Source organism: Dermochelys coriacea, chromosome 9, assembly GCF_009764565.3.
Source record: "Dermochelys coriacea isolate rDerCor1 chromosome 9, rDerCor1.pri.v4, whole genome shotgun sequence".
Classification (NCBI taxonomy): Eukaryota; Metazoa; Chordata; order Testudines; family Dermochelyidae; genus Dermochelys; species Dermochelys coriacea.
Genome location: NC_050076.1, coordinates 46503538 through 46517331, shown reverse-complemented (window position 1 = coordinate 46517331; position 13794 = coordinate 46503538). Strand labels below are relative to the sequence as shown.

At 43.7% G+C, this 13794-nt stretch overlaps 1 long non-coding RNA gene across 1 annotated transcript; it reads right to left on the bottom strand.

The window, feature by feature from the left end:
- Positions 1–2122: 2122 nt before the first annotated feature.
- LOC122455803 lies at positions 2123–13579 on the bottom strand. Its single transcript, XR_006274280.1, has 3 exons — positions 13355–13579; positions 9694–9699; positions 2123–2133 (listed from the first exon to the last, which is right to left on the bottom strand). It is a non-coding gene; the product is annotated as an uncharacterized LOC122455803 (long non-coding RNA).
- Positions 13580–13794: the final 215 nt, after the last annotated feature.

The following is a 13794-nucleotide window of genomic DNA, read 5'->3' as shown; positions in this document are numbered from 1 at the left end:
ACTTATCAAATGGCAAAAAATTAACAGGTGTCTAAATTTTTGGCCCCCTTTGAGCTTGAGGCCCAACCAAATGGCCCTCCTGGCCCGCTCTCTGATTGGCCCTGGTACTATGCACCAGATCTCAGCTAGGAAAGTTTAATTTCTCTCCTACTTTCTGTCCTTTTGCTACAAAGTGGGGAGAGAAAAAGAAGATTTTTGAATTCTGGAGACCACTATATCTGGTAACAGCTTGTCCACTTCATGTGAAAAACAAAAAACAAAAACAAAAAAACCAAACTTATAACAGAAACTTAGTTGCAAACTTCACAATGAGACAAAGGCCATTGTTCCATCATGTGTGTTTCCTCTTCATAACAAACCTTTATTGCAGAAGCTATGCAACAAGAACAGAAATTTGCTTCTGGTTTTGATCAACATCAATAGCTGTCTCTGAAAATAAATTCTAACCTTGACAGCTTGACGCTTCCTCAGCTCTCGTCTCCTAATGCCCCTACTCTACTTGCGCTACATTGATGACATCTTCATCATCTGGACCCATGGAAAAGAAGCTCTTGAGGAATTCCACCATGATTTCAACAATTTCCATCCCACCATCAACCTCAGCCTGGACGAAGTCCACACAAGACGTCCACTTCCTGGACGCTACGGTGCTAATAAGCGATGGTCACATAAACACCACCCTATATCGGAAACCTACTGACCGCTATTCCTACCTACATGCCTCTAGCTTTCATCCAGATCATACCAATCGATCCATTGTCTACAGCCAAGCTCTACGATATAACCGCATTTGCTCCAACCCTTCAGACAGAGACAAACACCTACAAGATCTCTATCATGCATTCCTACAACTACAATACCCACCTGCTGAAGTGAAGAAACAGATTGACAGAGCCAGAAGAGTACCCAGAAGTCACCTACTACAGGACAGGCCCAACAAAGAAAATAACAGAACGCCACTAGCCATCACCTTCAGCACCCAACTAAAACCTCTCCAACGCATCATCAAGGATCTACAACCTATCCTGAAGGACGACCCATCACTCTCACAGATCTTGGGAGACAGGCCAGTCCTTGCTTACAGACAGCCCCCCAATCTGAAGCAAATACTTACCAGCAACCACACACCACACAACAGAACCACTAACCCAGGAACCTATCCTTGCAACAAAGCCCATTGCCAACTCTGTCCACATATCTATTCAGGGGATACCATCATAGGGCCTAATCACATCAGCCACACTATCAGAGGCTCGTTCACCTGCGCATCTACCAATGTGATATGTGCCATCATGTGCCAGCAATGCCCCTCTGCCATGTACATTGGCCAAACTGGGCAGTCTCTACGTAAAAGAATGAATGGACACAAATCAGACGTCAAGAATTATAACATTCAAAAACCAGTTGGAGAACACTTCAATCTCTCTGATCACTCGATTACAGACCTGAGGGTGGCTATCCTTCAACAAAAAAGCTTCAAAAACAGACTCCAACGAGAGACTGCTGAATTGGAATTAATTTGCAAACTGGATACAATTAACTTAGGCTTGAATAGAGACTGGGAATGGATGAGTCATTACACAAAGTAAAACTACTTCCCCATAGTATTCCCCCCCCCCCCACTGTTCCTCTGATATTCTTGTTAACTGCTGGAATTAGCCTACCTTGCTTGTCACCATGAAAGGTTTTCCTCCTTTCCCCACCCTGCTGCTGGTGATGGCTTATCTTAAGTGATCACTCTCCTTACAGTGTGTGTGATAAACCCATTGTTTCATGTTCTCTGTGTGTGTATATAAATCTCTCCTCTGTTTTTTCCACCAAATGCATCCGATGAAGTGAGCTGTAGCTCACGAAAGCTTATGCTCTAATAAATTTGTTAGTCTCTAAGGTGCCACAAGTACTCCTTTAATTTTAGGATTTGAGATCCTAACTCCCTTAGATGCCTTTGTGCTTAAGTTCTTTGATTTAAACATGCTTTGTGCTATATTTGCTATAGCAAAGAGGTTGAAACCTGCATGGGCTGTGCTGCAGGTTCTCATTTTAGCAACTTGGGTTCAGCCATAATGAATTTACAAACTAATCAAATGATCCAGAGTCCTGTGGCACCACAGAGATGCACAGTTGAGACGCCAACTTTCTTTTCATTTCTTTCTCTGACTAATAAGGCCATCATTTTTTTTCAGTGACATTACAGCTGCCTGCTGTAGAAATCACAGGGACATCACAGAGGTTTTATGATTTGAGGCTAAGAAAAAGCTGAAGTTTTTTGAAGAAACAGAGAACATCTTTCATTAGTGATGGGGCAAACCTCAAAACATCCAGAAAGCTTCTGGGTGAGCTTGATAAACATCCAGAAACTTAGTTGCTTATTCCTCAAACTCCGGTAGCCTGCAAAATTGGTTGAAAACTTGCCAAAGAGGCTGTTGTGTAGGATTTTCAATCCCAGCCAAAAATACTAGACCCTTTCTCGTTGCATTTTGACACTTTGGCTCCCGGTCAATGCCTGGCAGTGTCAATTACTAATTATTCTTTGTATTGCGGTAGCATCTAGATGCCACAATCACAAGTTAGGGCCCATTGTGGTAAATATTGTCTTCCCATAACAAAAAGATGGTCCCTTTCCTAAGGAGCTTACAATCTAATAAGAGCACAGACAAGCGAATGCAACAAAGAGATGAGGGGGGAGCACCAGGTAACAGTGTGACAGTTATGATTAAGGCTAAGATTGTATCACAGATATTGTGAGTAAAAGTCACAGACAAGTCACAGGCAATAAAGAAAAATTCATGGAAGCCCGCGAAATGTCGCTGTCTTTTACTAAAAATATCCATGATAAAATGGGAAGGGGTTGGGCAGATACCAGGTGGCTGGGAGCTCCAGGCCCCTCCATGGCAGGGAATTGCTGGGGTCCCCGTGCGCCACTATGAGGAATGCTGTGGGGGTCTCCCGTGCCACCGCCAGCTGTGGGGTGCTGCGGGGGTCTCCTGTGCCGCCGCCGGCAGCCAGAGAGCTGCGGGGTCCCCCCCAGTCCATGGTGGCTGGGAGCTTGGGGGCACCACTGCCTTAGGCTTGGGGGGTACCTCACAGCTCCCTGATGCTGCAGGAGGCTACAGGACACTGCAGCTCCCAGCCACCAGGACTGAAGTCATGGAGGTCTTTGGACGACTGATTCCGTGATTTCTGTGACTAAACCATAGCCTTAGTTATGATTGGTGTAAAAAGTAACAGTCACAGTGGGGGACACAACTCAGGCATGCTGAGGTTAGCCCTAAACAATTCAGAACCCCAGACAAAGGTTCCATTTGAGTTGGTTTTTAAAACTGATTGACAGCAGCAGGGTCGGGGTACAGTTCTCTTTAGAATTTTTTATTTATTTAGATTTATAAAGTAATGGGAGGTGACAATCTGAACATTCTATGTGCCTCCCACAAATCCTTACAAACTGTTAATAAATAATAAATAATAATAATAATAATAAACCACATCAGGCTACTAAATAGCCAGGCAAGACAACAATCAATCAAGTGCCTCACTTTCCCTATACGTAGCCCTTAACAACATTTGCTTCTTCGATTAGCCTTCCTAGAATCCTAACCAGGGTATTTCAGATCCCAGCTTAAATCCAAATCTCCTCAATGAACTGGGAAGTTTTACTTCAGGCCTCGTCTAGTTCTTATCGTCACCTCTCTGCTGAAGAGTAGCCAACACTGGGGCCTTGAAGGTTGGGTTCCTGTTGAAGGCAAAGTCAATGACATGGCAGTTAGTGCAATGTGTTTTATTTAAATTACACTCTATACACCAGTCCTGAAACAGAGGTGGTCACAAACAGCATGCAGGGAAACCCCTTTTTCTGCATCTGCAGCCCAAACATCAGGGAGCAACTATGCCCCAAGAACTGACTCTAGTTAAAGAGATGAATGCTGAGAGCAAACTCTCTTGCTTTTTGCCACTGCTCCCACAAAAAGTCCTGGATCACCAAACGACAGTACAGCATATCTCCAAAGCCTGTACTCTGTTTACACGCTAAGAAAAAGAACTTGTGAGAGGATATGCAGCAGTGCCACTTGGGGACCCTGCCATAACATTATTCGCTCCAAACATCCAGCCAGCCATCCCTCATTTTCTTTAAATGTTCCTTGTCGGACAAAAAGTCAATGCCATAGGAAGGCCAGGGCTTGATTCTCATTAGCACTAAGTCCCCTTTAGCATTGCTATGACATTAAAGGTGGATGCAAATGTTACACTGCCCAAGCAATGGAAAGGGGACAGTGAAAATGAGCATCAGCCCCCCCGGTTTTCAAGGATGGAAGTCTTAACTGCATAGGCTCATCCCAGTTCTGTAAGCTTATCTCTGCAGTTCAGCACCTTGCACCCCAGGCTGCAACATTCTCTGCAATGGCCCATATTTGAGCCCTCAGCCCTTCAGCAGAATGACTTTTAAACAGAATGTGTGTATCAGGCATGTATATTGCCCAGATACTGACCCACACATTCTATTTGGACAATACAGACCGACAGGCAGGCTTGTGTGATAAGAAGGCAGGAGATCGGCAGGAAAAAAAGGCGACATCAATTTATGACAGACAGATGGAGGTTTTCATTCATTAAAAAAGGACATTTATTTTGTACAAAACAGGCCGTTCAGTAAATTTGTTGTCATTTTCAGACAATAATGCTCATGATGAAAGAGCATTCCTGATAATGAATGGCATCTGAAGCGAGGACAGAACAGTGGCAGGTACTTATTAAGCCTCGTTTGGATGACAGCTCCAGCAAAGGCTGGCCCTGCTATTGGTTAACAAACAGCTACCAGAAAAAAATTAGATAAGCTAAAAAATTCTAATGAAAAGTTAAAACGTTCAGCTTCTAAGCGTGATTTGATTTTTGTTAGACAAAGGAAATCTCAGGGCTAGATCCACAGCACAGGTGCAGGGGGTTGTGTGTATAAGTGCATGGTGAAGAACAATCAGCAGGGACGAGTGCAAAGGGGCTCCTACCTTGATGGGGCCATTCACCTCCTTGCTCAACCTTAGTCCCACTCCAGCTCTATTGGGGGAACTGAAGTTGAGCATAAGATTTGTGTTGACGCCCTGGGTAGGTCTACACTGCAAAAAACACCAAACACAGCTGCGAGTCTCAGAGCCCAGATCTTCAGACAGGAGGCTCATGCCACGGTGCTAAAAATAGTGGTGTAGATATATAGCTCAGGCTCTGAAACCAGGCATGGGGCGGGAGGGGTGCCTCAGAGCCTGAGCGGGAACATCTACACTGCTGTTTTTAGCATCGTAGCACAAGCGCCAATCTTTAGACCCAGGCTCACTGCTGCAGATGTTTGTTTGCAATGTAGACATACTCTTAGGGAGCAGGCAAACTTCACCCTAATCTGAAGTCTGGTGCAATCACCAAATCACAGTTGTCTGATAGCATTACTAATATCCCATAGGGAAACGTGATGAGGAATGTACTGAACTCTGTGTCTCCTCTTATCCACCATTTCTCCACTCATGTCATGCCCCCACTCACCCCCTTTTTGTAACCCTGCATGCTTGCAAGTAAGAGACCAGGGGAGTTGAGAGTAGAGCTGAGCAAATAATTGGTTTTTCAGTTCAGTGGCTTAACAAAACAAAAAAACAAACAAAAAGGGCAAAAAATATTCAATTTGTTTCCAGCTGAAACTGAGGTTCATTCAGTTTCTCATCAGCATCAATGACAACCTTGCTTCAGGTCGGTTCGAAATGATATTTTCAACATGTTTCATTTCAAAAATGTCCTTCTGATATGACATTTTCAAAAAAGATTCATTCTGATTTTTTTCAAAATAAAACGTTTTGACGTTTAAATTTTTTTTCCAGTTTTTTGGGGGCTGAAACTATTCATCAAATTCCACCCAAACTCACACACCATTTCAGTGCCTCCCCAAAAATGTTTTTTCCTTGGAATTTGTTATTCATCAAAAAGTTTTTCCTCTAGCTCCACTAGAGGACTTGCTTCGCACAGAAGACTTCACCTAGTGCAGACCCTGTGTAAGGTGTACAGCAGTGAAGAATCAGTCCACCACATTCACTGGAAGGCAACAGCCTAGCACAGGGGTTCTCAACCTTTTTCTTTCTGAGGCTCCCTAACATGCTATAAAAACTCCATGGCCCGCCTGTGCCACAACTATTTTTCTGCATATAAAAGCCAGGACCAGTGGGGGTAGCAAGTAGGACAACTGCCCAGGGCCTCATGCCACAGGGGGCCCCATGAAGCTAAGTTGCTCAAGCTCCAGCTTCAGCCCTGGGTGGCAGGGCTCGGGTCCCTGGGCTTCAGCCCCATGCGGTAGGGTTTCAGCTTTCTGCCTTGGGCCCCAGCAAGTCTAATGCCGGCCCTGTTTGGCAGACCCCCTGAAACCTGCTCGGGGCCCTGGAATCCTTGTTGAGAACCACTGGCCTAGAACACAATGCAAGGACTTCCTGAAGTACTGACCAATGTTAGTCGCATTGCTTAAAGCACCACCGCAAGGCATCCACTATTGTGGTGATAAGTGTGATATAAGAACCAAATGTCTTAAAGTCAAAGGATGAAAAATTCACCCCATTCAGAGGGCTAGCATGGACAGATAGGCGTCACTCAAGTGCCACTGAAACCCTCAAAACAGGACTTTAATCGTTCACAGACCTTGCACTGTCCCTCTGCATGGAGGTGAATTGTACCCTAATCTTAAATCCCACTAGTACTCTACTACATGGGAAAAGACCTACACGGCAATCACTCAAGACTTTGACAATATTTATAAGCCACCACAGAGATGTCTCATTACCCCATTGTAATACAGACAAGAGGAAAAACTCCTGTACTGTATGTTTATCATCAGTGAGTCTTCCCTTTGATGCTATACCTGTCAGTCTTTGTGTGGTTTCTTTCAATACTATCAAAGTCTTTTTAACCCAGCACACACCTGATTGTTAAATCCACTGAGGGTTGATGGGAAAATCTGGTGAAGATGCTGTGTGGTTTTAGCAACTGAGCTGATGGCATAAACGTTTAAAAAAAATGCTTCATTGCTTCAGGGAAAAGTAAATCAATTAATGGCCCCTTGGATTTTATAGCTTCTCATAATGTAAATGTTCTGTAGCAAAGCCAGTAAAACCATGTGTTATTCACCATCCTGAGTATCCAAGCTTCATTTTTAAGTCTGCGCCTTTTAGCTATTGGGACAAACCTATAAATACGCAATTTAAGCAAAAAACTCATAAAATGTACTGGGGGAAAAATTCACCGTAAAAAGAAGAAACATAAAGAGACACATTAGATTCCCACCACTGATCACAGCCATCTGAGAAGATTGCCATCTGATTCCTCAGTGCTTGGAGATGGCTGTATTTCCTTTATTTTGTTTGTTCAGATTTTTCCCTCCTTGTAGCAGTGGCGAGGGAAATCATTCAAACAGAAATCACAGCACTAGTAATAACCAAAGAGCTATTTATTCTTATTTCATAATCAAGGAACACACTATAATCCTCTTTCCTGATCACAACTGCTGATGTGATGTACCCTGCCAAACATCCCTGCACAGGGGAGTAAGAACCCCCCCCTACAGCTCCTGTAGGCTGCGTGGACCTTGGGCCTTGTACATGACATGGAAATAACATGGACACCTCCACCCACTAAGGTATCTGTACTTCACAGCTGAGCCAGCATCGGCATAGAGCATCACAATGTTGCCTCCAATCTGGGCCAGCAGCAAATTATTGTTCCCTTCCTCCAAGCAAAGAGGAAGCAGAGAGGGAATTCTGCAACACAGAGGTGTCTGTGGGGCATATGACTTCCCAGAACAGGTCCTGTGGTGATGGAGCTAATGCACCTCCACTTTCCTCAGAGCTGTGCCTAAAGGCACAGTCTAGCCCTTAATTACCCTTAACTTGCAAAATATCTTATCACCTGAGAAAATAACCTGTCTACACTACAAACACTACAGCAAGACAGCTACACTGCTGTAATGCTGTAGCAGAGGCACTTGCTACAGGAACAGAAGGGGTTTTCCATTGCTGTGGTAAATCTCTCCCCCCCCCACCCTGCCCTTGAGAGGTGGTAGCTGGGATGACGGAAGAATTCTTCTGTTGACCTAGGTGTGTCTACTCCAGGGCTTAGGTCACTTTAATTACATCTCCCAGGGGAGTGAGACATTTTGTTGTTGGTTGTTTTCCTCAACCTACGATCCCCTCTCCTTCTTCCCTCTTCCCATCCCCCCTCCCACAACCACCCCCACTCCCAAGTTGTCCTGCTTGGTTTTTTGCCTTGGAAATACAAAGAATATCAAGCCCAATTTATTCTTTCCCTGTAGGTTATCTTTCACACCTCTGACTACCACAGGTAACTCCCACACTAGAAAATGGGAGCCCGTGTTAGATGGATTCTAATTATTTCCCTGTTGCTATCATAACATTGATGAAGATCGGGTTAAGCCTTTTGGCTTTCACGTAGTTCTCCACTTGGTATCCTCCTAGTAGCACCTTGAGGCTCCTGATTGGAGTCATTTTCTGTTTTACTGCTTGCCATTGTTTTTCTATCAGTCTAATAGAAGCAGAGTTATGGAAGCCTTGTAAGTTTCTATTCTGATACATTCTGAAAAACTCATGCCATTTCCCATACAAGTGGCTTGAACCCTTGGAAGGGAAACCTGAAAATGGTTATTTCTGTTGTCTTGGTTTTGTTGCCAAAATCTATTGTCCATGATAGCAGCAAATAGAGACTATTAGCTATTGAATCACACTTTGGTTTAACGCCAGCTTGTAAACTCAGATATTTGGTTGAACAGAATCCTTAGCGATAGTAAATCGAAATATCTACTAGTCTGCTTTAAGCCACAGGTAGAAATCAAACCAGAATCCAAAACTGAAATACAGAAGAAAAGCCACTGTGATGAATCCAATTAGTCTTTAAAGCCAGATGATATACTTGCATTCAAATATTGACTAAGTCCAAAAGAGTTCAGTACAGTTCCATTCTAGTTGTTATACCATGCCCATTAACATAGTAAGAGAACATCTTCCAGGACTGCATTAAATAACGTGACTGAGAGCGGCTAGGTTTGTGTATTTGTTCATATTTTTACTTCCAGTGGAATCTCACTTCTGTGGCATCTCTGCGTTAGTTTCTCTCTTTTCCTCTCAAGAACTCTTAAAAATGAAATGTTAGCAAACTCATTTCAATAATGTCAACTCTGACTTTTTAAAAATGACACCCCCCCAAAAAAAATAACAGGTTGTGCCTCCCTTGCTTCTGTTGAATGTTACCTTACTTCAGGAACAGCCTTACAGAAGTCAATGGGAATAAGGAAATAAGCATCTGGTCCTTGAAGAATAAACCGCACAAAAATAGTCTAAGTCTTATCAAAAATGTCATTCACCTTAAAAAGGCTACTCCACTGTAGCAGCTCCTAAAGGTGCTATTCGAAAACATACCCTTTTATTATGGGCTTCTCTTCAGTACCACTGAAATATACAAGTACACTTTCTATTCCATTCAAAATTACAGAATACCAAATAGGGGGTTGAAAACAAAGGACTGTAATATGCATACTACAATGCACTGATAGGTGAATCTCAAGGGATTTGTTTAATATAAACCCAGAAAAATGTGGTAGTTTACCCAACCACATCCCAGCCTCTTGAATACCCTTCATTTTCCCCACCACCACCAGGTCTACCTCACAACCGTCTCCTTTCCCCAACTCCATCTATTCCACTGAGCCCCACAAAGTTTCCTTTATCCCCCGCTCACTGCTCCCACACAATTCTCTCCAATTATCCTTCCTCTTCCTTCTCTTCTCTCCACAGCCACCATGCTGTGTGAAGCTCAGACTCTGTCTTTGGTGATACACACGTTCCTGACTTTCAGTTCTAGTGCTTCCTCTATTAGCACCAGGACCAGTTGCTCTGGTTGCCTCAGCCGATGTGCCCCAGAATGCACTTCTTTCCTGCTGACCCTAAGCAAGCTCCAGAACTAATATGATTTGACAACACCTGGCCCAGTGGACTGTTAGAATTGCAAAGCTCCAACCCTTCCTACAGATGCATTTTAGCAAAGGGACCTGTTGCTTTTTGAAGAAAGCTGAAGAGATACTTATGCAAACTTTATTAAACTAATGAATTATTGGGGCTAAGTGGCTTGAGATTTGGGCAGAACTTCAGGCATATTTTGTTCCCTCTACCCCAAGGCCTATTGCCCATCTGTAATTCAGTAATACACTGATTGTCTTCCAGGAACTGCACAGCGGGGGTCCCCAAGAATTAAAGTGAATACTCATCATGTTTCAGTGCATAGCTCCTTTTAGCAGCTGACAAACTTAGCCACTGGTTTATAGAACAGGCCAGGAAGTCCCTACTGTTAAAAGGTGTATTTCATCAGCTTTAGTAATTAGCATGAATTACCCGCAGCATCAGAACTTGTTTGTTTTTTCTCTTCAGCAAATAGATATAAACTGTTAAAAGGGCAAACCTGTGTGATAGAAAAGCTAATAGACACCCAGACACCAGCTTTTAGCAATTAGGAAGATAGTACTGGCATCAACAAGATTATCGTCATTTCATCCTCTGCAGTGGCTAATGGTTATTACAATGCTCTCCAGGAAAGACGGCTAATCACCATCGTTCGAGTCCAGGAGGCTCTGATGTAAGTTACAAGTTGTCCACTGGTACATTCTGATGGTTTCTTTTTTGCTTCTTTTGGTTTCTCTAAACTCCCTTTTTATCTCACAGTGGCCCATCATCATTATGGGTATTGTCAGTACTGCCTCTAAGCCCCCCTTCCCCCCCCCCGGTTAAGGTTGGAGCCTGCCTGGATTCATGCAACTGTGAGCACATGGGCACTAAGAGGAGCATGACCTGCTCCTCTTTGGAAGAAGAGCACGTCTCCCACCTGGTTCCCATCAGCTACACTTCCTTGTGCAGACTGTTACTGCTCAGTGTCTCCCTTCCCACAATGCCTCACTCCTAAGGCTAGCTGTTAGCTTTCCTTTTACTATTTGCTTTGTTTGTTGGGATGGAGAGCCCCAGGGCTCTCACCGTCAGTTCAGCCTTATTCCATCTCACCCAAGGCACAGAGCAAACCATGGGGCAGAGGCTCACTGCTAAGGGTATGTCTACCCTACAGTGTAAGCCCAAGGTTTGAACTCAGGCCTCCTTCCATCTACACACAAATCACACTGACCGAGGGTCCCAGGACCCCATAGGAGTGAAGGGTCCGAGCTTGAGTCAAGCCAGGACCCAGGGTTCAAGGCCCATTGTTTTGCAGTGCAGATGCAGCCCCACTGGACTTGTGCTCTGGGAATCCACCAAAAGTATCCCACAACTCCACAGGCCTACTTCCTTTGTCTTCTGGACAATCAAGTTTGGTGGACATCAGGTTTTCCCATATTGTACCACAAACAAAAGGGCTAGTGCAGCCACATTTTGGGGGGCTCTAGAAAGTATGAGACATGGGTAGTTGGACTCAGGTCTGCATAATGCAGTATAAATGCTGGAGCCCCAGGTTAGGACCCAGGGTACAACAATTCCTAACTTGGGGTTACGAACGAGTGTAGATGCTCAAGCCCTAGGTTAACTTAGAGATGAGGTACTCATGACAAACTAGTCACCCAAATATCAGTTTCTGTACAGATCTACAACCCCCTATATTATCAGAACAAGGCCAGTGGGCCAGTTTGCCTCTCTTCTCCCCAATACAGGTGTGTCATCCATTTTATTAGACCCTAGTGAATTATCTTGCAGACAATGTCATAATTGAATTTAGACAAACTAGACTAGACTCTTCTATGGTCTAGTGAGCATTTATGTTGCTCAAGCACCAAAAGTCCTCAAAGAAGTGTTTTAAATGCTGCAAAAATTGATTGGCATTGGCATTTTCCCAAGTAAATAGTTTAAATGGAGCTGCACAGAGATTTGGATGGTCTTAAACTTTCTTCCTGTGACTAAGAGATAGGTTTAAATTTACCTGGAAGACAGAAGCTTTGAAGGTCCCCAAAGACACATCGAGAAGTGCTAAGACTTTCTGCTCCAGGAAAGTAGAACCACTATAAAACCAGGGTATTATAACTGGAGTGATTCATTTAAAAAGGAAACGCCTGCAACCCAACATATATATTTATTTTTGTAATCATTTGGTATAATCGGTTACCAAGATTAAGATGGGTCTGGATGAATCAGTCCTATTGTATGGTGAGCCAATCAACTAGGTCTGGGGAAAGTTGTCCACTGGTTAGGGCATTAGCCTAGGGCTTGTGAAACCTGGGTTCAAGTCCTTTCTCTGCAACAGATTCCCTGTGTAACCTGGGCAAATCACTTACCTTCTTCATGCCTCACCTGCAACCTGAGGATAATAGTGTTGCCCTACCCCACAGGGTGTCATGAGGATCACTACATGAAAGCCTGGGAGATGCTGTGATGCTCCAGGAATGGGCACCACATAATTCCCCTAGGTAGATGGATAGTGTGACGGATTGGATCACAGAAACCCCCTTGGGGCTGCCAACTGATGTGCCAAGACGTGTGACGGATTGGATCACAGAAACCCCCTTGGGGATGCCAACTGATGTGCCAAGACTACTTCTGCCCCTGCTTTCCCTGCCAGCTTGGGACTCCAGAACCCTGACTGGTTGGGCCAGACACACTTGACGGCCACAAACACAGACCCAGGTCTGAACCACATCGCACAAACTGCAAGCTTAACTGAAAACAGCTTAAGAAGTGTTCTTGTCTCTAACACTCAGATGCCCAACTCCCAATGGGGTCCAAACCCCAAATAAATCTGTTTTACCCTGTATAAAGCTTATGCAAGGTAAACTCATAAATTGTTCGCCCTCTATAACACTGATCGAGAGATATGAACAGCTGTTTGCTCCCTAGGTATTAATGCATACTCCGGATTAAATAATAAGTAAAAAGTGATTTTATTAAATTCAGAAAGTAGGATTTAAGTGGTTCCAAGTAGTAAGACAGAACAAAGTGAATTACCAAGCAAAATAAAATAAAACACGTATATCTATGCCTGATACAGTAAGAAGCTGAATACAAATAAAATCGCACGCTCGGAGATGTTCCAAGAAGCCTCTTTTACAGACTAGCCTCCTTCTAGTCTGGGTCCAGCAATCACTCACACCCCCTGTAGTTACTGTTCTTTGTTCCAGTTTCTTTCAGGTATACTTTGGGGTGGAGAGGCTCTCTCTTGAGCCAGCTGAAGACAAAATAGAGGGGTCTCCCAAGGATTTATATAGTTTCTCCTTGTGGGTCTAAACCCCTCCCTCCACCTGTGCAGAATTGCAGCTACAAAATGGAGTTTTGGAGTCACATGGGCAAGCCACATGTCCTTGCATGACCCAGGCCAAGCCACATAGCCAGGAAAGCTCATATGTGGATTGGTGTCCATCAAGGTTTAGTGTCAGCTTAAGTGTTTCTTGATTGGGCACTTAACGTGCACATCCCTTTCTAAAGAAGTTGACCAAATGCCTTACTAAGGCTACTTAAAAATCACACAAGTACACAGCCAATATTCATAAATTCAAAAACAAAAATGATACATGCATACAAATAGGATGAATAGATTCAGTAGATCATAACCTTTACAGAGATATTTTACATGGCATATGTAGCATAAAACATTCTAGTTATGTCATATATACATTCATAAGCATATTTTCATAAAGCCTTATGGGTGCAACGTCACAAATAGGATACCTCTTCTATGGAGAAGACTGTAAACTAGAAGTGTTGGGCCAAACTCTGTTGGTGTAGGTTTGATGCAGCTCCAATTTACACC